The sequence below is a fragment of the Neovison vison genome, chromosome 4 (genome assembly GCF_020171115.1).
Source record: "Neovison vison isolate M4711 chromosome 4, ASM_NN_V1, whole genome shotgun sequence".
NCBI lineage: Eukaryota > Metazoa > Chordata > Mammalia > Carnivora > Mustelidae > Neogale > Neogale vison.
In genome coordinates, this window is record NC_058094.1 from 40,006,259 (window position 1) to 40,031,478 (window position 25,220).

Genomic DNA, 25,220 nt, shown 5'->3' on the forward strand with positions numbered 1-25,220 from the left:
CGACTTTCCAGGTGCTTATTTTTCTTCTGTATGTCTTATCCAGTAACATGTTTCTTCTTTTGTCCAAGTTCAAACTGGACTGCTTGCTTTCTGTTAACTTTTTTGAGTTTATATATGCTAGATACTAGTCCTTTGTCAGATAGGTGATTTGCAAACATTTTCTCTCATTCTCTACCTTGTCTTCTTATTCTCTTGACAGGGTATTCCACAGAGCCAAAGGTTTAAATTTTTATTTAATCCAACTTATCACTTTTTTCTTTTTAAGGGTTATGTTCCTGGTGTGAAGTCTAAGAACTCCTCACCTAGATCTAGATCCTAACGACTTTCTTTTGTCTTTTCCTAAAAGTTTCATAGTTTGACATTTCACATTTACGTCCATGATCCATTTCGAGTTAATTTTCATAACATGTGAGACTTAAGTCAAGGTTCATCTTTTGCTGATGCTGTCCAAATGCTCCAGCACCACATGTTGAAAAGGCTAGCTTTCCTTCATGGCACTGCTTTGGCACCTTTGTGGAAAATCATTTGGACACATTTACATAGATCTGTTTCTACGATCTGCTCTGCTCAGCTGATCTATGTGTCTATCCCTCCACCAACACTACAGAGTCTTGATTACTCTATAATAAGGCTTGAAATCAAGTAGACTGGGATTCTTCACACTTTATTCTGATCTCTGGGAAAAAGCATTCAGTTTTTCAGCATCAATTCATTTCAGTAAAATGTTAGCTATAGGTTTCTGTGGCCATTTTTTTTAAATCAAATTGAAGAAGCTCCCTTCTATTCCTATCTTACTGAGAATTTTAATCATGAATGAGCACTGAATTTTCTCAAATGCTTTTTCTGCATCAATTTATAGAATCATGTGATGTTTCTTTTTTAGTCTATTAATATGGTAGATTACATTGATTTTCAAATACTGAATCAGATTTGCTTTCCTGGAATAAACCCCCCCTTGGTGATCATGTATAGTTCTTTTTCTACTTTGCTCAATTATATTTGCTAATATTTTGTTAAGAATTTTTGTATCTATGTTCATGAGGGACACTGGTCTGTAGCTCTCTTTTTCGTACTGTTTTTGTCATATGGCATCACAGTAATACTAGCTTCATAAAGCGAATTGAGAAACATTCCCCCCTTTCTGTTTTCTGGATTAGATTATATAGAATTGGTGTCAATTCTTTAAATATTTGGTAGAATTCTCTAGTGAAACCATCTGGAGCTAGAGATTTCTTTCTTGGCAGTTTTTGAATTATAAATTCAATATCCTTAATCATTATAGGGCTATTCAAATTATTTATTTCAGGGTAAGTTGTAGTAGTTGTGTTTCTCGAGGAATTGGTCTGTTCCAACTACACTGTCAAATTTATGTATATAGAATTGCTTGTAGTAGTCCTTTATTAACCTCTTGGTGTCTGCAATTGGTGATTTCCTGCTTCATTCCTGTTGTCAATTTTATTAACCTTTCCAAAGAGTCAACTATTTGTTTCCTTAATTTTCTCTATTGTTTTACTGCTTTCAGTTTCATTGATTTCTGCTACTATGTCCTTCCTTCTCCTTGCTTTGGGTTCACTTTTATTTTATTTTCCTAGGTTTTTGAGGTGGGAGGTTATATTAATATGAAACTTCACCTCTTTCCTAATGCATTCATTTAGCACTACAAATCTTCCTCGTAGCACTGCCTTAGCTGTGTCCCATGAATTTTGACATTTTCATTTTTATCCTCTTTGATACCTTTTTTTATTTGAGACTTCTTCGACCAATTAAAAGTGTGTTGTTTAGTTTCCAAGTATTTGTAGATCTTCCTGTTATTTTTCTGCTATTCGTTTTCATTTTGATGGCATTATGGTAAAAAAAGAAAAAAAAATTCTGTAGGAGTTCAACTATTTTAAACACTTTGAGGTTTGTCTTGTGGCATAAGATATGGTCTTGGTATAATCCTCCATGGGCACTTCCCTCCTCCCCCTGCCATGGGCACTTAAAAAGAACATTTTTCTGCTATTATGGAGTGATGTGTTCTATAAATGTCCATTAGATCATTGTAATTGGTGGAGCTGCTGAGCTTTACCATACACTTGCTGATTTTCCTCCTAGTTCTATTAAATGCTGAGAGAAGGATACTGAAGTATCCTTTGAATTTGTCTGTTTCTCCTTTCATTTCTGCCAATTTTCGCTTCACAGATTTTATAGCTGTTTTGTTGGTACCTACACATTTAGCATTGCTCTATCTTCTTAGTGGATTAACTCTTTTATCATATAACATTTCTCTCTGTCTCTAATAATTTTCTTTGCCCTGAAGTTTACTTTACCTGGTATTAATATAGCTTTTTCTGCTTTTTTTGGTTAATCTTTGTAACGATCTAGCCAGTTCTCATTATATATTGATTCCATATTTGCTAATTTACTCACTCACTAAAATGTATTTATATCCCAAAAACCAATACTAACAATATTTTTAAAGTCATTCATGGACATGCACAGAGCAGCAAAAAGTTTGAGTTGCGGGGCGCCTGGGTGGCTCAGCGGGTTAAAGCCTCTGCCTTCGGCTCAGGTCATGCTCCCAGGGTCCTGAGATCGAGCCCCACATCAGGCTCTCTGCTCAGCAGGGAGACTGCTTCCCCCTCTCTCTCTCTCTGCCTGCCTCTCTGCCTACTTGTGAAATCTGTCAAATAAATAAATTAAAAAAAAAAAAAGTTTGAGTTGCCTAACACACATATTCCCAGCTAAAATCAAACAAGGCAATCCCTCTGTCTTCTTGTTTCAACTCTCAGGCTAAAACCAAATATGCTTTTCACAATCTACTAGCACCACAATTTCCCCATTTTTTGCTTTTTGTTGGTTATTTCACTGTTTAACATGGCTGGCCTTGAGCATAGCACTGTTTCCAGTTCCTAAGAGCAAGAAGGTTGACAAAAATGTGAACAGAGGCTCACAGGAGCCTAACTCTGCATTTGCCCTAGGAGCAGTTCAGAGTTTGCTAATTCAGTGTTCACAGTGATTTAATTAGCTGCCACAAATAAGGAGAATCAACTGTTTATGTTTTCCCATATTTTTATTTTCAAGTTGCTGTGTTACTATATTTGAAATGAGTTTCTTATACACAGCGTATAGTTCGGTACGTTCTTAATCCACTCTGTCAATATGTTTTTTTAGTTGATGTTTTCATAGCATTTACTTAATGTAATTATTGATATATTAGATCTTAAGTCTTTTGGTTTTCTATTTTTCCTCTCTGTTATTTGTTTCTCTAGGGCTGTTTGTTTGTTTGTTTGTTTGTTTTTTCCTACTTGTCTGTGGGTTACTTGAATATTTTTTAGAATGCCATTTTGATTTATCTGTAGTGTTTTTGGGTATATATCTTTGCAAACTCTTTTTAGTGGCTGCTCTATGTATCACATTACATATATAAAACACCTTAGTCTACCAGTATCACATTTTACCAGCTTAAGTATATAAAACTTACCTCCTATTACATACAACCCTTTACCCTTCCATGTTTAAAGTATAATTTTCTTAAATATTTTATCCACACATATCTAGAATCACATTTAAAAGTATTATAATTTTCACCTCAACCATCAAACACAATTCAGAAAACTCAGAGAAAAAAGGAAAGCAAATTTAACAGTATATTTGCTTACCAGGTTCTTTCTTACCTTATATTCCAAGGTTCCTTCTTTTATCATTTCCTTTCTGCTGAGAGAAATTCTTTTAGCCATTCTTTTAGGGCAGATCTGCTTAAGGTTGTTTTCTTTTACCTGAGAATGTCTTGATTTCCCCTTGTCCCAAGGATATGTTCGCAGGGTATATGATTCTAGGTTCACAGTTATTTTCTTTTAGCACCAGAAAAATACTGTGCTACCATTTTCCAGTCTCCATGGCTTTTGATGAGAAATCCACTCTCATTCTAATTATTTTTCCCCTATAGGAAAGGTGTCATTTTCCTCTGGCTGCTTTCAATATTTTTTGCCTTTAGTTTTCAGAAATTTGATTATGCAGTGTATTGGCAGAGATCTCCTTGGGTTTCTTCTCTCCTACTGGGAGTTTGCTCGGCTTCCTGAATCTCAAGGTTTATGTCTTTATCAAAGTTGAGAAGTTTTCAGCCATTATTTCTTTGAGGGTTATTTTCAACCTTAATTTCTTTCTCTTTTCTTTCTGAGACTCCAATGATACGAATGTTATATCTTTTCTTACAGTACCATAGCTCCCTGTGGCTCTGCTCAATTTTTTGCCATCTATTTTTTCTCTTTTGGTCAGGTTGCTCTATCATTTGGTTTACTGTTTTTCCTTCTGTCCCTTCCATTTTACTGTTTAGCCCATTCACTGAGATTCTCATTTCATTTATAGTATTTTTTTTCAGATATAGAATTTCCATTTGATTCTTTTTTATATTTTGTTTCTTTGCTGAGATTTCCTATTTCTTTTCTAAGGCTTTCTATGTTTTCATTTGTTACAAGTGATTTGTAATTGCTCATTAAAGCATTTTTATTTGGCTATTTTAAAAATTTTTATCAGATACTCTAAATTCTAAAACTTCTATCAACTTACTGTTGATTTTCTTTTGTTATGATTTTCATTTGAAACACAGGCATTTTTACATTATGTATTAAGATTCTGGATTATTATTTAAACCTTCTATTTTAGCTGGTTTTCTCCAACACCACAGTAGTAAAAGTAGGTAACATTGCCATTGGAGGTGGCAATCTGGGCTCCCCACATTCAAAGAGAGGATCTCCTTATAAACTCTGAGTGAGGGTGGGAGTTCCAGACACCCCACATGGTCTTCACTGACAATGCAGTAGGATGATCTCATTACTGCTGGCAATGGTGATAGTCCTGACTTTCCCTAGATCTCTTCTAAAACCATGCCATCAGGGAAGAGGGAGGGTGCATTATTTTCAACTGGGCCATAAGTCCAAACTCCCTACCTGGTTTCTACTTACTGCAAAGGTGGGGGTGGGGAGGCTCACTGATGGGTACTGAATATATGAAAAGTCCTGGCTCCCTACCTAATCTTCCCTGACACCACCATGGCAAGGGTTTGGGATACCCTGCAATAGCCTTGTGAGGAAAAAAGTCTAAACTACCCACTCAGTTTCTGTTGGCGTGGGTTCACAGTGGAGGCACAGTTTTGGGGGTTTGTTTTTTTTTTTTTTTTTTGTAGTATCTGACTAGAGTAGAATGGTTACCTTCTTAGTTTTCTGTCTTGACAGATTATCTCCGTCCTGGTCCACTGGCTACAGCGAGCAGGCTTTTGTTAGGGTTTTTTTTTTTTCTTTTTTTTCTATATTCATTGGCATTTCCAAATTGCCAGCTTTTTCAGCTCCAAGTCTGGGGTATATGATGAAAAAAAAAAAAAAGAACAAAGAACTCAGGTCCCATGGTCCCTAGCCAGTCTACCTTCTTCCCATCTCTCAGAGTCTTCTTATGTTTTTCATAGATATTTTTCCCCAAGAGTTCTCAGTTGTTTTTAGTTATACTTAGGGGGATAAATAGGAAAAAGTACATCTACTCCATCTTTCCAGAAGTGGAAACTTCCCAGCATGTCAATTTTTTAAAAACACACTGTGTAAAGTACAAAATTTTCACAAAGCAAATATGAGTGTCAATATTACTTCTCTGCATGCTTCATTTTTTTCCTGAATATTAACTCCTCTGTGAATCCTTTCTAAAACTATCCAAGTCAAAATTAATTACTTCTTTCTTTGTGTATCCACAGCATGGCATTTACTTTTCTGTAAAGCCTATAATCATCCAATGGTACCACCATTGGTCATATAAGTAAAGCAAACTGAAGATGAAGACCATGGCAGATTCATGTTTGGATTCTCAATGTCTGAATGTCTAAGAGCACACATGTATTACAATAACTCACACAGTGTGGGGAAAATAGTGGAGATCCAATAAATATCTGTTCACTGAATAAGTGAACAAATGAACATTTATTCAGCACTTGCCCATATGCTCTGAAACTCAAGAAGGGTTTGTTAAATTGGGCTAAATTGTTTCTGCATCTGTCAGTCTAATCAATTCACAATTATTTCTTCCCAAGAGGAAAAGAGAAGCTCATAAAGTATATCCAAGGTGCAATTATTGCAGATTAGTACTTTTTCCCGACCAACATTTAATTAATTAGCAACTATTTATTTAAAAACTACACAACCAGAACTATACATGGTACAGAAGAAGTGAAAGTCAAGATCCCTGCCCTCAGAAGTATAAAGTATACAATAGAGACTGAAAGATAAGCAAAAATCAAAGAGCAAATAAATCAGTGAAAATGAAGTATAAGGAAAAAAAAGGATATGGGTGATCTGTATCATTAAAAAGGACTTCATAAAAGAGGCAGGACTTCTGTCAGGCTTTTAAAGATAATTAAGTTTTAGCTGACTGAGAAGAAAGCAAAAAGTAGGGCATTTCAGGTCTGGAAACAGTAAAAAAATACAAAGATAGAAATGTATTCGGACAGAGAGGAATTCCCTTAGAGGGGATAAAGCTGAAAATCAGAACTTGAAAATGACTCAATTCACACAGCATAGAAGAAATAAAGAAATCACCATCATCTCAACTATATTACAGTTTACAAAGATTTTTCAAACATGCATTTCCTCATTTAAGCCCCCAAATATCTTTGATGAAATGCAGAGTGAAACAAGGAGTGACTTGAATTTAGATCTTCAGACATTCACTCTTGTGCTATGTACAGACCATTCTCTCTGTGTAATGTTCAAATAATTGGGGGGTTTATATTGGGGTGGGGCGATCTTTTCCCAGTGAGGTAAATCTGCCAATATTTTAAAAGACAGATTTAAAAGAAGAGACTAGAAAGGTGATAAAAATCCTAACTAGAAAGGCAGTGGCGAACATGGGGAAGAAAGGAGTAAATCTAAGAGAGATTTCAGAAGAAGATAGATGATTTGACAGAAGGGGCAGATGGGGAGTCAAAGAAAAAACTAAGGTTTCTGTTTTAGGCATTGAGGAAAATACTGGTACCTAGTCAAGGGGATCAGAAAACATGAATGATGAGTTCATATTTAGACACTGAATTTCAAGAACTTTACAGGTTTGTAGAAAAGCAGGTAGAAGAAAGACATGAATGGGTGCCTGGGTGGCTCAGTCAGTTAAGCATCTGCCTTTGGCTCAGGTCATGATCTTGGAGTCCTGGAATGGAGCTCCCTGCTCAGTGGGGAGCCTGCTTCTCCCTCATCCACTGCCCCTCCCCCCGCCCCTGCTAATGTGCTCTCTCACTTGCTCTCTCTCTCAAATAAATAAATAAAATCCTAAAAAAAAAAAAAAAAAAAAAAGGACATCAAGCCAAGGAGCAGTGCATGCTGTTCACTGAAAGCTGTTGAACAAAACTAACCTGTCTGGAATCTAGAAGCCCAGAGCCACATTTGAATTGGTTACCTCAATCAAAATGGCTACAGTCATATCATGGTAGACTATGGTAGCTATGGCTTTTTACTTCTCAGCGTACGTCCCCATTTTCTCTTTTCTTTTTTTTTTTTTTTTAAAGATTTTATTTATTTACCCGACACAGAAAGATCACAAGTAGGCAGAGAGAGACAGAGAGGAAAGCAGGCTCCCCGCTGAGCAAAAAGCCTGATGCGGGACTGGATCCCAGGACCCTGAGATCATGACCCGAGCCAAAGGCAGCAGCTCAACCCACTGAGCCACCCAGGTGCCCCTCTCTTTTCTCTTCTTTAAGCTCATCCACCCTGACCCCCACACTCTGGTCTAGGCTGACTATCAATCACTCCACATCCAAACTACTGAGACAGATTGGTCCAAGTAAGGCCAATCAGAATCTTCACCAACAATTATATATGGTATATTAACTACATTTTCCTATTTTCTATATTCCTGATGCTCTCACATCTTCGGCCTCACTGATCAGGAGGAACTGCCCCTTCCAAGGTTAGCTGATTCACAGACTTCCCTGTGAACACTCTTTTCATATGTAAACCAACCAACCTAAACCAATACCCTCCAACCATCCTCCAAATCACATTTACAACCTCCAAACTTGCTCAGCCTGCTGTAATCAACCCAGGGCTAGCGACCAGACAACTTGAGATGATCCATATACCCGAAAGCCCACTAAAATTATTCAAACCAATACTAAGCCTGTTTACTTTGTCTCACCCATTCTTTCTCACCAAAACTAAAATTAAGTCTTATACACATGACTTCCTGTCACTTCTCTGCCTCCTACCTGACCCTGGTGCTTCCTTAGGAGGCACCATTTGGCATGGCATGCCCCTCCTCTTGAGAACTGTAACAGAATAGCTTTCCAATGGCAATCATTTCCTGATCTGACGGCTCCTCACATCTAAATAATAATAAAATATATTTTAAAATATAAGGATGTTGCAAATAAAAGTTGTTTCAACACAGTACTGGAAGTCCTGCCAGAGCGATTAGGCAAGAAAAAGAAATAAAAGGCATCCAAACTGAAAAGGAGGAAGTCAAACTGTCTCTATTGGCAGTTGACATGATATTATATATAGAAAACTCTAAAGATTCTATCAAAAAACCTGTTAGAATAAATGAAGTCAGTGAAGTTGCAGGATACAAAATCAATACACAAAACTCTGTTGCATTTGTATACATTAATAGCAAAATATCAGAAAGGGAAATTAAGAAAACAATCCCATTTACAACTACATCAAAAATAAAATAAAATATCTAAGAATCAATTTAGCCAAGGAGGTGAAAGACCTATCTATTGAAAACTAACAAGACATTCATGAAAGAAATTGAAAAAGACACAAACAAGAGGAAATATATTTCATGCCCATGGGTTGCAAGAATTAATATTGTTAAAATATCCATTTACCCAAAACAATATACAGATTCAATACAATCTTTCTCAAAATTCCAATGGCATTTTTCACAGAAAGAGAACAAACAATCCTAAAATGTACATGGAAAAACAAAAGACCCAAAAGAGCCAAAAAAGCAATCTTGAAAAAGAAGAAAAAACTAGAGGCATTGCACTCCCTGATTTCAAACTAAATTACAAACCTATAGTAATTAAAATAGTATGTTACTGGCATAAAAACAGACACACAAATCAAAGAAACAGATGAGAAGCCCAGAAATAAAATCACACATATATTGTCAATTAATTTACAACAAAGAAGCCAAGAATATGTCATGGGGAAAGGACAGTCTCTTCAATAAATTGTGCTGGGAAAACTGCACAGCCATATGCAAAAGAATGAAACTGGGCCCACTATCTTACACCACAAACAAAAATTAACTCAAAATGAATTTAAGAACTTAAAGACCTGAAACCATAAAAGTCCTAGAAGAAAACAGACAGTAACCTCCTAGACATAGGTCTTGATGATGATTTTTTGAATCTGACGCCAAAAGGAAAAGTAACAAAACAAAAATAAAAAAGTAGGAATATATCAAAATAAAAAGCTTCTGCACAGCAAAGGAAACCAGCAACAAAATGAAAAAGCAACCTACTAAATGGGAGAAAATATTTGCAAACCATATATGTAATAAAGGGCTAATATCCAAAATACATAGAGAACACATATAATGCAATACAATTAATTTTTAAAAAACAATTAAAAATTAATTTAATTAATTTAAAAATGAGCAGAAGATCTGAGGAGACACTTTTCCAAAGAAGATATACAGAGGACCAAGAGGTACAGAAAAAGGTATTCTACATCATTAATCATTAGAGAAATATAATTCAAAATCATAATGAAATATGCCTTAATACCTGTTAGAATGGCTATTATCAAAAAGACAAAAATAATTAATCTTGGTGAGGACATGGAGACAAGGGAACCCTGGTGCACTGTTGATGAGAAAGCAAATTGGTGCAAACACTATGGAAAACAGTACAGAGGTTCCTCAAAAAATTAAAAATAGAACTACCATATGATCGAGCAATTCCTCTTCTGAGTATTTATCCAAAATAAATAAATAAATAAATAACTCAAAAAGATATATGCACTCTCAAGTTCACTGCAGCTTTGTTTACAATAGCCAAGATATGGAAACAACCTAAATGCCTATAGAGAGATGAATGGATAAAGAAATCAAGGTGTCCATATACAGAAGAGAATATTATTCAGCCATAAAAACGAATGAAATCTTGCCATTTGCAACAGCATGGATGGACCTCAACGGCATTGTGCCATGTGAAATAAGTCAGACAGAGAAAGATAAATACTAGATGATCTCTCCTCTATTTGGAATTAATCAATCAATCAAACCAAGATCAAAGATATAGATAACAGACCGTTGGTTGCAAGAGGCAAGGGTGGAAAAGAGGGGAGAGAAATGTGTGAACTCTTTGGGATTTGTTTGTTTGCTTGTTTACTTTAAATAAATGAAATCAACAAATTAATTTAACTATATTTTTAAAAAAGAACCTCTCCTTGCTAAAGGATGTGAGGAAAATGTGTTTCTATCACTGGGATTTGTTTTTTAAATGTTCCTATTACGCTTACATTAGCTGCCTCTAAGATCTACCAGAGTAGATTTTTTGGTTATTACTCTACTCCCCAATTCCTTTTCTTACCCAACTTAATCATATACAGTGTCTCTTTGCACCTAGTCCTAAACCCTGCTTTCGTGTTCTAGAACCAGATCTACAGTCTTAAATGCCTGCTAGGTATCTCCAGCTATGGATGATTTCAACCAACTGAGCCACCCAGGCGTCCCAAGCTATGGATGATTTCAAAGCCTAACTTACATACTCTCTTTTCCCCAAGATCTTTCCTTCAAGGTTCCCTAGTTCTGAAACAGGGAATGCAAATGCTCCAAACTTGACAGGCAGCTTGACTTCCCTTCTTTCTCCCCCCAAATTCTGCACATTGATCTACCACTGTACCTTTTCTGTCCTATCTTAGGGCAGCCCTTGAGGCCTCCCTCCAAGAAAGCAAGAGCAAGGGTCTCTGCCTTCTCGGTTCTCAGAGCCTTCTGCTCATTTTCTTCCTGAGGGCCACTGCAGTTTATTTTAATTTTATGTCTGCATTTCTGTCTCTGACAGTAGCTCATGATTGCCTTGAAAGGAGCTTTGTTTTATGTTTCTATGTATTCTGATTTCCTCCATATTTCAGTGTTTGGAATAATGCAGGAATAAATGCTGGTTGAATTATTTGTATTAACTGCACTAATTACAGTAAATGCAATAGCAAATGAAGACAAAGCAAATACAATTTTAAAAACAGGATTTTCTTGAGTCTTCTGATAGTACAAAATAACAGAAAAATCTGATGAATAGGGTGCTGATTAAAATGGTATAAATATATGAAGGGATAAAAATCTGAGGAACAGTATTTTCCCAGATGGATGAAAATAAAATAAATTTAGAAAATACATGTATTCATAACTTCAAATTATTGGAAGGCAATTATGGTATTTCTGTCCCTCAACCAGACTACATTGAAGACTGAACATTTGCAGTAACTTGTATTTTTAAAATTATACTTGAGAAAAGGTAAAATAAAGTGCTCACATGTGGGGAAAAAAATGTTGTTTCCACTGAGATTGCCAGGATGTGAATCTGGAGCTTTAGGCACCCATTTTGCCTACTGTATACACAAAAACCTATCTGAAGAATGAAATCAAGCAGGACAGGACAAGCTAAGCTGAAAGATAGACAATTTGGGATAGAGATGGGCCCATATTATATCATTTGTGTCCTGGATCTAGCCATGTCTAAAGCCAGCTATATTCCTGAAGTTTCTTTTTATAATCTATAGAAGTTATATATGGATTGCTTTCACTTACAACCAAATGTTCTGATTCAACGTCACCAAACTTATCAACTTCCCCCAAATCTCTAAGTTAGAAAGAGGATTTCCCTCTTTCTGTGAATGAAACCATAATTGTCCCTACCATTCAGGCTCAAGAGTACAAAAGCTCTATTTATTCAGTTAGCCACTAAATATCATTATTCTATCTTCTTACATCTCTTCCTTTTGTCCTTACCAATAACATTTTCACCACTTTAATTCTGATCTTCTTTATTTTTCTCACTTAGCAATAATGTTATATGTAATACATCTGAATTATCACCTTCTCTTTGAAATCTTTTCTTATCTGCCCTGGCCAAAATAATCCCCTCACTCTGCTTTTTCCTCTCCTTTTCTACCTTTCTTCACCCCCACTCTCCTACAACCATCTTGAGTCAGCTCAGGTACAATCATTTCCAGGATGCTATACCTCAATTGACTTCTCTTCTCACAGGTGGTGCCCAATGTCCTCTTCAATGATATCCCTGCACCCTATGCTTACCTCCTTCAAAGTTTACCACAGCCTAAGTCAAAATTAACCAAATTATGTCACTAGCCTTAAAAGTTTTTCAAGGGAAAGATCAATGTTAAATGGATTATCTGTCCAGTATGTAGTAGAAGCTCAATAAATGCTTTTGAGCTGTTAAAGTGAATTGTGTTTCCTTCCTCCTTGTGTCTCCATCATTCAGCACATGTGCAACACAGAGTAGCAGCTAGATTCTGGTTTGGGCTGGATACGTGAAGAGTCTTCTGCAACAGGCTGAATGTGTCCCCCCAGGAAATTCAAATGTTGAAATCCTAACCCTAACATGATGGTACCAGGAGGTGGGGCATTTGCAAGGTCATTATGTCATAAGGCTAGAGCCTTCATGAATGGGATTAGTGCCCTTATAAAAGTGATACTACAGAGTTCTTTTGTTATATTGAAGATACAATGAGAGGTTGGAAGTCTGCAACCCGGAAGAGGTCCTTCCCAGCCATGCTTGCACCACAATCTCAGACTTCCAGTCTCCAGAACTGTGAGAAATAAATTTCTATTGTTTATAAGCCACCCAGGCTATGACACTTTGTTACAGCAGCCCAAACACAGAAGACACCTCCTCATCTCCAGTCTGACTATAATTCTATCCACCCAACTCACCATTAAAGATTAATCTTGGCTCACAACCTTACTTGGTGGTGATTCCAAAAGTGCTTTCATTAGCACCCTAGATTGCCTTTGCCTTTCTTCCTCACCCACCTTATTTCTCAAAACTAAGTTTGAATTTTCTCTGTGCTTGCTTGCTCCGTAATACCACCATCAACATTTACCTAATCACACCATATGTCTCCATTATAATCTAAGGTTGTCTGATCCCAGCCGGGTGTTCGGCATTGCTTGGCACCTCTCACATTTATCTTCAGCTGACCCCTATCAAATTCCCCCACTGCAGCTGCCTCAGAGTTTTTCCACTCTCCTTAAGCCCCAAATTCCACCCTTATTCCCCACATGCTCAGTGAAAGATCTCCTCTTATACATAACTCAGGATACAGTATTACAACCATGAGATGAGGCTAGGCTTTCTTCATCCTCACCTCAAAACTTTTCTATCCTTTTATACAGCCCTTCTCAGCTCATGCTCCAGTGAAAGAACTGCACACCCTCCTTTGCAAAGCCAAATTCTCTGTTCATACTATACCAATGATTTAATTTTTCTACCACTCTTTGGTTCCTTCTTTTCACCACACAGGAGTGCTTAAACTTCCTCTTTCTAAAGAGTTAATATTTCATTATTACCTAATGTTTGTTGAGCATTTACAATGTGGCAGGGCCACTGTAAGCAGTTCACAGCAATCATTTTATTTAATCTTGACAATAACCTTTGATGTTTTGGGTAGCAGATCCCCTGTTTTACAGATTAAGAAACTGAGGCCAGTATTGGGAAATTTGCTTAAGGTCATATAGCTCTCTATCTCCGTAAACAACTCAAACTTTTCTAACAAGTGTTCTAAATTTAATTCTTCTCCCTTATTTCCTGCCTCCCTTGCTCTGTGTTTCTGTGTAATAGGTCCAAAACCTTTGCTGCCAGGCCAATCACAGCAACGTACAGCTGAGCGTCTCTGTTCTATCAACAAGGACAGAACATCCATCTGTACACTGTACACACAGACGCATGCAATAGCACTACCACAATCCTTCAAAATACACTTGTTGAGGGCACCTGGGTGGCTCAGTGGGTTAAGCCACTGCCTTCAGCTCGGGTCGTGATCTCGGGGTCCTGGGATCGAGTCCCGCATCGGGCTCTCTGCTCAGCGGGGAGCCTGCTTCCCTCTATCTCCCGCTCTGCCTGCCTCTCCATCTGCTTGTGATCTCTCTCTGTCAAATAAATAAATAAAATCTTTAAAAAAAAATACACTTGTTGAAATGTTGAAAAAAAATTAATCCAACCGTTAGGAGAATGATATTTAAAAAACAAAACACTACATAGCAGCATTGCCCTTTTCTCTTTCTCTCAGCTGCCATCACTTTTATAAATTTCCAAGCACAAAGTGTTTAGAATTACGCAAAAGAAATGAAAGCACCGAGGAGGTTTCCCTGGGTTTGAGAAGCACTCACAGCCTCAATATTTTTCTTCAGTTTCTTAACCTAATCCCCTGGTCCACAGTTTGGCACAGGTCCCATGGCGTTCAAGAAGAATTCTGTCCAAAACAAGAGGGACAAGATCAGGTCCAGAAAGGAAGAGCTCGCAACATTATCTGCTTAAGAGCTTCCCCATCAGAAAGGCCAGACTGACACCAGGTCAGCTGCAGAAAGAAACATTTCTTCCACTGACAAGTGTTTAATTGGACATTTTGAAAATCTAATGTCATGTATGCAGATGCAAATGTTTGAAGAGTTGTTTACAGTGTCGTTTGTGCCAGACAGGCTCCAATGCCAAGCCAGCACACAGCCTCCCATTCTTCTGCTGGGCTCGGCTTCTAAAGATGTCTCAGGGCTCCCTGAGCCTTGTAAATTTCCACATCCACAGACTTATCTCTATTTCCAAAGCACAGTCCTTCTTCCCCCTTCCATCCTGGTCGGTCCTTCTTCTGCCAATCTCTGCAACTGCCTGCTCTGGTTCAAAAGGCTTTGGAGAAGTGATTTGTGAAGTGATTACTCCAGCTCTAGAAAGTATAGTGTTGAAGTTTTAGTCATTGTTGAAAAACTAACAAAAAGAAAATGCCAGACTCTAGATCCCTGCACAGAAATCAGGTCCTAGGTGATGCAATTATTTCGAGAATTAGTCAAAAATAAAAATCCTGCCACTTGTTTTGCATTTGATAAGATCATTTCTTATGCAATGGTCTTCACTGTATAAAAGCCATAAAAATTGTGATCGTTTATTAATGAGTTCATTCACTTATTCATACTACAAACATTGATTAATTACCTACCATACCTACAGCAACTGCAAATATTCCCGGTATACAGAAAGAAGGAATATGTCATCCTTGGCCTCAGGAAGCTAGTGAAAGAGGACGGCAAATGACTGTCATACGTAAGGAAATAAATTCTAATGTACTTACAATAAAGTAATGATAAAGTATAGCAGGATTATCACAGGAGAGAATAAGGAAGAAATAACAGAGAAGATGATATTTCAGCTCAACCTTAGAGGCTAGATTCATTTTCATTGCTATATAGTGGGAAGGGTGTTTCTCATTAAAGAACAACCATGAGCAAAGGTCTGAACATTTATAATATATTCCCCAGAAATGGTAAAAAGTCTAGGGAAGCTGGGGTGTTATAAAGCACTAGGAAGAAATTTAAATACACACACATGCACGCAGCAAGTATATTTCCAGTCTCTTTTCACACTTACTCAGGGCCTACAGTCAGGGGGTACCTAGGAATGAGTATTTTTTAAACTCTTCCCAGGTCATGATGTGCACTCATGAGACTGGATACATATATATACAGAATACATGGAGAAATACGGGAGGTGTTACAGGCTGAACTGTGCCCTCCCCACCCCCACCACCAAAATGCATACATAGAAGTCCTGTTCTAACCCAGTACCCCAGAAAATAACTATATTTGGAGGCAGGGACTTTAAAGAGATCATTAAGTTAAAATAGGGGCATAAAGGTGGGCCCTGATACAATCTGACTGGGGACTTTATAAGAAGAGAAAATTCAGACACACAGATTGACCAGGGATATGTTGAACAGAAAAAAAGCTTTTATGAGGAAACAGCAAGAAGAAGCCATCTGCAAGTCAAGGAGAGGGCCTGGGAAGAAACCAAAGCTGCCGGCACCTTAATCCCAGACCTCCAGCCTCCAGAACCACAAGAAAATAACCTTCTGCTGTTTAAGTCCCCGAGTCTGTGTATTTTGTGATGGCAGCCCTAACAACCTAACACAGGAAGTGAATGCACCATGAATGCACCCAAAAACATAGTTCATGCCAGATTTTTAAGAATCTTAAATGCCATACTAGGTGTTTAGACTTTATTCCATAGGCAATTTCTCCAACCTGAGGCCTTTTGAAAAGGGAATATGATTCAGCCTATGATCCAACTCTTGAGGCAGCGTGGAGGATAAAGAGGTTTAAAAGATTCTGCCTGGGAAAGGCAAGAGACAATATGGGGTATGACTAGGGCAAAGACAGAAAGGATGGTAAGAGGGGGAGACAGAAAAAATTAGGAGCTGTAACTGATAGCCATAAACAGCATTTGCTGGCTTATTAATTTTGGAGGGTGAGGAAAAGGGTTAACTCCCTTTTGAGCCTGTTCTGTACCCTGTATTTCAGACACATCACATTACCTACAATCCCACTGATTGAGGTCCCATTAACCACAGGACAAAACACAGAGAGAGCATATTTGGGGATGCAACTGATGAGTTAAAAACCAGAGAAGAGAAATCAGAGAGAATTCAAAGTGTGGAGATGAAGATCTCTTGAGTACAAAGGAGCTCCTTAAAGCCACAGGTTAAGGACATCATTGCCCTCGCTTCGGATTTCGGCCCCAAAACATAAGAGCTTGAAAGTCATCAGTCCTGTCCTTACACAACAACAAATGAAACTAAACAAACTGAAAACTAACAACTTTCCTGGGACCTCACAGGGAACTACAGATGCAGAGTGAACCACCACTCTGAAATGCTGAAGAGACAGATAAAGCCCAGATCTGATCTACTCACCTGGAGCAGAAGCCACCGGAGCCATAAACTGGTAAGGACACCGATGTGGTCATTTGGACAGACTGCTGGACACTGAGTCTGACAGCGTGGAGGATAAAGAGGTTTAAAAGATTCAGTGAGAAACATGTCAGGCCACGGTGCTGATCAGGTTGAGGGCACAGGGGATTCCAACAATTGTGGATAATCATAAAACAAGTATGACAAAGGAGCAAAGACAGAAGGGAAACTAAACTACCAACTAATAACTAATAAAACAAATAACAAAGTGGCTGATATTGACTGAGCACTTACCATGTGGCAGGCCTATCCTAAATGTTTATATTTCTTAAGCCTACAACAAGCCTGTAGGAAAATGCATTATTTTTCTATTGCTGCTGTAACAAATTACCACAAACCTGGTGGGTTAAACATCATAAATTTTTAAACTACAGTTCTGTAGGTCAGAAGTCCAACACGGGACCCACCAGGTAAAAATCAAAGTGGTGGGAGGGCTGCATTCCTTTTAGTGGCTCTAGCAGGTAACGTCTTCGTGTGGCCACCCACATTCCTTGTCTCATGGCCTCCTTCCGCCATCTTCAAAGCAGACAATATTGCATCTCCCTAGACAGTCTTCCACAGTCCCATCTCCCTAACTCTCTGACTCTTCTTCTGTCCCTTCTTCCACTGGTAATTGGGCCCACCCAGACATTCCAAGATGATCTTCCTACTGTCAGGTCAGATAATAAGCGCTCTTAATTCCACCTGCAACCTTATTTTTCCTTTGCCACATAATCTATCACATTCACAGGTTCCAGGGAATAGGACATGGACACAAGCAGTTATAATTATTATCTTCACGTTACAAATGAAGAAAACAAGGCATAGAGGCCCTATGTAATTGGTCCAAGGTCATACAGGTGTTGGTGGCAGAGCTGAAATTTGAACACAGGAAACTGACCCATATGCTTAACCATTAAACTCCAGAGAACACGGGCGCTACTGAGTGATTTGTTTAAGTGGTATCCTAAAATTTAGACTGAGTAGGTAATGAAATGTCAGAATAGTGCAGACTTCCAGGATTTGCCCTCTGCATCTCAAAGAACTTAACTAGGGTTGGTGACTCTCCAATGGCCCCTGGTTTTCTGTAAACTTTAGCTCAGAAAAGCTAATAAAAAGAAAAACCCTATAAAAGCACAGCCAGATGTTTGAGATGGTAAACTTCTCAATATAATACACATGGCATTAATGATTTACAACACTTAATCAAATATAACAAATGCATCTTCAGATTAGTCATAGATAACACAGAGCCAATATATTTTGATCATGGTAACAGAATCTCAAAATGATGTTCTGGGCACAAAAAGGATGAATATATATAAAGGTGGAAGATGAGTATGTGAGTGCCTTGACAGCATCATGAAAGAGAGAGGATATTTTCTTTCTGTCATTTCAACCTATTCCCAAGCTAACTGAAAACATGGGCTAAACCAGAGGACTGAGACACTAGGCCAGCAAGGCTCTAGAATTCACTGCAATCTCCATTTGACTTTTTTCCAACAATCTTTCATAAGTGTTCCAAGGAAGAAATGAATTTTCCACAAATAAGAGAATATATGTATATCCATATATAATAAAAATAAGAGATATAATGTGTACATATATACATCACACAAATATATATTCACATATAAATAATTATATTATCTTATTAAGTGTGTCATATTATTGGAATTTCTTATATCCCTGTTCATCCTTGTGAATTATATTCTTCAACTTAATTAGTTACATTATTCAAATCTTATCATTTGTCTTTTGTGTCTACTTCATTTATCATCTAACAACAGATCTTAAGACATTCCTTTTTTTTTATTAAGATTTTATTTATTTATTTGTCAGAGACAGAGCGCATAAGTAGGGAGAGCAGCAGGCAGAGAGAGAAGCAGGCAGGACTCGATCCCAGGACCCTACGATCACAACCTAAGCTGAAGGCATACATTTAACCTTAACCATCTAAGCCTCCCAGACATCCCAGCCTTAAGGTACTCCTACAAACTGGTCATCCTCTCACACTTCTGACTATTTCCTTTATATATTTTGAGGATAAGTATCTCTAAAATGCTGGCCCATAAAAAGTCACAACTATTCTGTTTTCCTTACAGCTTTTATTTTTCATCAACATAAAACAACCTAGATCTAGTATAATACTCTTTCCTTGGAATTATACCTGATTTCATCTTAATAATGATGTAGAATTCAAGGTCCATAAGAGTCTCTGGTTTCCCTAAGTGGGCCCATTCTGTTTCCATTTACACTCATGACTGCCTCTTGTGCGTCCCACCATCAGACCAGGGCAGTGGCAGTTGAGTTTCGTCCTACCTAATGTCCTACTTGTCCATGCTTTGTAAGCAGTAAAGGATTCAACGGCGAATCATTATGTGCAAAGGCCTCTAGTGATTAAGGGATCCAGTTCCAGATCCCCATTTCTTCCATACATGATACTCAAGTTAGAAAGTCTTCAACATATAATACAATCAACGTAGACTTAGCGTCCTGCCGATCGATGTGTCTTGCTTTAAGCAAACCCCATATTTCAAAGTGTGGATTTCTCTAGACAATATATTAAGTAGTGATTAATTGTTCACTTTTTAAAGGGGTTATTTGCCTCATGGAAGATTTAATCATAAGACATATTGTAGATTCTCCTACCGCAGTGAAAGTTCATTAGATTTCCACAGATATTCTCTCTATACAACCATTCACGACCATCCCCACAGTATACAGCAGAATTGGTGTTAAAGATGCTTCCTATCACTGCCTCCCTCTTGAGAAATCTTGGTTTATTGGCCTTCAAATATCACCTGCTTTACTTTTACATGATGTAACATAGTGGGGTGTGCGGGGGGGACGCACTACAAAAGGTCAGAGTTTCAAGGCAAAGCAAGGCTCTGATACAATACACAGAGCAGTTGAGTGGAATTCAGAAGGCTCGGTGCTCTTGCCAGCCAGGGGAGCCAGGGCAATCTACAGTCTGCTTAATACCCAGATCTGTAGTTTCTAAAAGAAAGGTAATTGTGCCTGGCTGCACCTACTTCTGAGGGTTCATATAACAATCAAATGTAAAAATCCTTCTTAAATATCAGGTGGAATGCTAATATATTCTTTTTTCCAAGCAAGTCTAATGCCACAACACTGAAAGAATGTTGTATCAACCTACCTTTTTCTTTGGTCACAACTATTTGACAGAGAACTCATTAAATGTTCAGAGAGTTCCTCCTAATCACTACCCTTCTCATTTTATCTGACTCTACCTCTTTTATTCTTCCCTTAGTTCAAAGCCTCCCAACACTTTCTCTGCAAAGTAAGATCAAACCTTTGGCCCAGCACCTCGGAACAATCTCCTATTTGTCTCTTCCTGACAAGCTCAGTAAGAAAAGAAACCAAAGCGTGTGATATTCTTACCATTAAAGAAGTACCGTTATTTGGAAGAACCAGCTCATATGTCTTCTCTATATTCCAAGTCTCCCTACACCTGTGTGAACAGAGATCTGTCCTCCTGGCTACACTCCTGCAGTTTGCTTATCTTTGTTCCTCTGAGCCACCCCTGTCTAGTCACTCTATTTGGGTTTCTTCTGATGGCTCATAGTTAGTAATCCCTTACGCTCTGAGTGTCCAGCTTCTTTTCCTTCCCTGGAACTTACATAAGAATTGGAGTTCCAACAAACACATGGAATACAATGCAGGGGTCATTAGCCAAGTCCAGCGCATTTTTATTTTTGTTTTTGTTTATCCTTCTTTTTCGTTCCAGTTTTAGTATATGTGCTGCCGAAGCGAGCACTTGTTTATCCTTCTTTTTAAGAGATTTGTTGAATTGATTTTTCTTTTCAGACTGAGGACCTGTGGTGACGTTCGGCAGGTCTCGACTGTATGATGTGGCAGTGCAGCCACAGCCAAGGCTGTTTGCCAGGAGTCTCCCCTGGCTGTTCCACAGTTGCCTCCACTCACGGTCTTTCTCCTAAAACCTCCTCATCTCACATTAGTCTCTTCAGTGACATCCCCACTCTCCCAGCCAAGCAAATCCCAAACCTCCACATTATTTTCGCCCTTATTTCCCATATCCAGCCGGTCATTAAATCCCGCCTTCTCTACGACCTGAATATCCTTCAAACCTGTGTTAGTTTAGACCCTTGCCCTATTTCATAGCAACGGCATCCTCATGGTCTTCCAGACTCCTGGCTTTTCCATCTCCAGGTCCCCCAAAGCATTACTGCTGGAGCTATTCTCTAAAGAAAATCCAATCATAAAACTCCTCTAGTAAAAATTCTGCTTGGAAAAAACTCTGAAACAGGTGATCCATGCTGTGAAAAAGTCAAGATAACATGGCCCCACTCTCACAAGACCTCTCTACTGCGGCCACACAGAACTCCCCCCTCTCTCTCTGGGAGGGCCACGCTCATACCCGCTGCCTCCCAGTCCTTACCAATGTGGTTCTCTCTGCTTGGAATGAATATCCTTTCCCCTCCTCTTGGCCCTCAGCCTCCAAAATCAAGTTCAAAACTCACCCGCCCTCTGAAGTCTTCCCCATCTCTAACCATATGTCTCTGCTAGGAGAATGAATGCCCCACTGTAACATCACCCTGTGATGTAATTATCTGTGGAATGGTCACTTTGCTAATTAAACTCCGTATGTTGTTCACCTTAATCTGGCACATAGTATACACTCAATAAATGGCCACTGAAATGAACATGTGCTAAATAAAATAATAACTAAAGAAATATTCCAGAGACCTAGAAGCACATGGGTCCTACTTCTTGGCTGCATTAAAGAAACAGGGCCCAGGAATAAAGAGAAAGGACTAATAATCTGATTGAATCAAACACATGAATGGGCTGTTTGTTTTTAAAAGCTAAGTGGTTTAGGGAGGGTAAGGGGAGAAGAAAGCACATTTTTAAAGCGGTAGCTCCAGGGCAAGTAATAAAAATTGTTGCTTTAATGTTTTTTTCATAATATTGTGAGCAATGGGAAGGTCTATTCTATCACATCAGCCTTCCGGGCAGAAAGTTTCAGCCTCCTGAGCTAAATCAAACTGGCATCTTCTCTTAGTTTTTCCAGCAGCCACGATAGGTCTCTGCCTTCCATGAAGCTAAACTTGACTGACAAAGACGGAACAAAACAATTTCCCACTTATTTTACAGGCCCTTCTTTTCCTCCTTTGCTCTCGTCAATTACTTATAAGGGTGCTACATTCTTGTCCCTAGATTACAGGAATATAGTCATTGTACTTTTTCTGTAATAGGAGTTGTTCTTATAAAGGGGGCTGGGAGGCAAAGCCTAAACAAGGACACAAAGCTAGCACAGGAAATAATTATCTCTGTACTCACAGTTCAAAGCTCTTAAGCTGATGCTAGCTCTTGATGTCACCCATTTTATACTCCTTAAATTGGTTAAATCTGAACATGTTTAAAACTAGGATGCATATGCATTTAGGTCAAAGTATCAGAGTCTACTAGAGATCCAACGGAATTCAGTAATTTTCAAAATGATATAACAACTGATTCTCTATAATTCAGTCTTAATCATTCCCCCCCTAAGCTCCCACCCCAAATCCATTTACCCACAGTGCCCCAGACTTATGTATACATATCCCAAACATACATAGAGACCTCATTTTCTAACATCACACAGACTCTCTTAGCAGAGATTGCCTATGCTTCTGGCAAAAACCGTGCCTTCAACTGTCTATAATTTGAGTACTTGACTTTCCCATTTTCCAAGCAGTTTCTATTTAGGAAGGTTGAATGGGGATGGCAATAGTACCTAGCTCTTGGGTTTGTAGTAAGGATTAAATGGGGCAATATAAGTAAAAAGACTAAATATAACAGTGTTTGCCACATGGTCAGTGCCCTATAAATATCAACTTTTGTTACAGTCCATGCCTGAACAACACATGACCTTATAAATGGCTCTTTGGGAAAAGAGTTCAAGAAAGTTGGTCTTTTTCACCAAGTACCACTTTTGGACCCATTTCTCCCAACAGACTTGAAGTAACTGAAGTAGGTAACATTAATTTTCTTTTACTTAACACATTTGGGACTTTGTGTTTGTTAAATGTAGCATGCAAAAAATATTTTAATATGTTTGTAAAATGACTTTATAAGTGCTATTTAAAAAAATCTCTAAGGCCCTTCCAGCTCCAAAATGTTGTGATCTATAATAACTAATTTCAAATGCATGCAAATTAATAGTGATACAATTCCCCAGATACACTGGAGATATATGGCACTGTCAGGCTGGGCTGCATTGGAAACAAGCTAGACCCAGACCCAGGAGCCTCCGGCAATGCGGAGAAAAATCTTGCCTCTCCTTCTCCCTACCAGCCCGGAGTCTATTATTCTCTTCTTGAGCTCCCAGATTCTTTTTCAGCAGATGTGGAGAAGAATAAGGAATGAGCTGTAATTTGCAGAGAAGAAAGTAGGGCCAAGATTCTACAGAATCCCGAACAGATAGGCTGAAGTGAGCTGAATTCCATGAAGTCATGGAATATATCTCACCTTTAGCCGCTGATGAAAGAGAATCCTAGAAATCTAATTCAGGAAGGGACCCCACCAACCCTTCCTCATCTTGGGAGATTAAGAAACTGAGACCTAAAAAGATCAAATGCCAAGTCCAAAGTCATCTAGCTTTTCTGGAACTCAAGTCTGGAAACCTGCAGAGCTGATGTGGTGACCAATAGTATTAAAGCGGTCTCAGCCTATGTTACTTCCAAAGCATCTGCAGAGATAAAAGTCGTTTTCCTCTCTGGGCTACATTCAGCTTGCTTCAGTCACTCACAAATCAGCCAGTACCTATCTCAGGAAAACAAACAAGATTCTTCCCAAACTTGAATTCAAGAGAAATGTCTGATTTGACAAACAAGTTACTAAAAGCCGAGTCATGTATTTCTACCTTTAGATTTTACCCTTATCTTTCAGGAATACAGTAAATACTATTACAGTGACAAGGATTCTTCAAAAGTCCGCAGAAAACAAAACACAAGCAAGAAAAAGACTAGGCATATCTCAAGCAACACATTTACAAAAATCTACCCAAACTGGAAATATGAGGGGGCGCTTCTGGTGCTTATTTTCTTTAAAAACAGCAAAAAATAAAGCTCCTTGCAAGTGAATGGCTCGGTTTACATGAGTGCAACACTAGCACAACTTTTTGGAAAACCATCCAGCTGTAAGCCTGGGTCCTCACTGCCTCCACTCTGCATTTGCCTTCCTTCATGGGCACTCATTCACTTACTCAAGGAAATTCTATCCTGGGCACCGGCTCGTCCCTTCAGTTGCTTAGGGCGTACCCCCGAGTCCCTCCCCAGCCAGACAGGTTCTGCCTTCCTGGAACCCGGGAGTCTGAGCGGAGCCTAGGCGTGCACCCCAAAAGCGAAAGCACAAGGTAAAGGCGGAGAAACACTTCAGAGGAGCTCGGATAAAGCGGGCCCGGAGGCGTAGGGGAACCGGGTGACGGTTCCAGGTGGGGGGAGGGCAGCCCCGCGGCCTGCGTCTGGGCCCCGACGCGTAGGGCGGGGGGGTGGGGTGCGCTCGGGCCCAGCCACAGCCGCCCTCGCGGCCGTTCCGTCGCGTCCTCCTCCCTCCCGACGCCGGCGCTCGGCTTCCCGTTTCTGGGCCCGGTCCGCCCTCGTCACGGAAGCCGCACGGCCCGCCTGTCTCCCGTGGCGTCCCAGCCCCCGCGCCCCCCTCCCCCCGCCAGTCGCTCCCGTGCAGGAGCGACTTAAAAAGCCATCCCTGCGGCCCGCAGTCGCTCAGCCCGCCCGCGGGAAGAGCCCGGGCCTCGACCCCGCCGCGAGCGGGCACGGAGGGGGCTGCGGCGAACGCACCTGTGGGGCCCCTCGGGGGGCGGCGGCGGCGGTACCCCGGTACTCCGGGCCAGACTCGCGGCCCCGCTTTCAGGTGGCGGTGGCCACACTCCTGACGCGCCCGCCGGGAGCCCTCCGCGCCGTCTAGTGACTGCGGCCCTGCCTCCACTGGGGCGCGGCGCCCAGGCCAGGCGGGGCGGGCTGGAGGGGCCGGGGGGCAAGGGGGCCGGGGCTACAGGGGACTGCGGCGGAGTGGGGGGGAGGTCACGGGGGCTCGCTAGGGGGCCTCTGAGGCTCAGGTGACTGGAGGGCTCACCTTAGTTCTGGCGCCCGTCGGAAAATGGGGTTACTCGCTGGGCCCTGGCCCCTGGCCCTTGCTTGTTTACGGGGGGATGGGGGAGACTCAGGAGAGTGTTTCCGAAAGTGTGTAGCTTCAGGTCAGGGGAAA

General features: G+C 39.7%; 1 protein-coding gene across 1 annotated transcript in view; it reads right to left on the reverse strand.

Moving 5' to 3' along the window:
• The window catches only part of CPQ (carboxypeptidase Q), a 450,704-nt gene extending 425,797 nt beyond the window's left edge, over positions 1–24,907 (reverse strand). The window contains exon 1 of the mRNA XM_044245247.1: positions 24,794–24,907. The gene's annotated coding sequence lies outside the window, so the exon portion shown is untranslated. The remainder of the gene's footprint in view (positions 1–24,793) is intronic.
• Between the last annotated feature and the right edge of the window lie 313 nt (positions 24,908–25,220).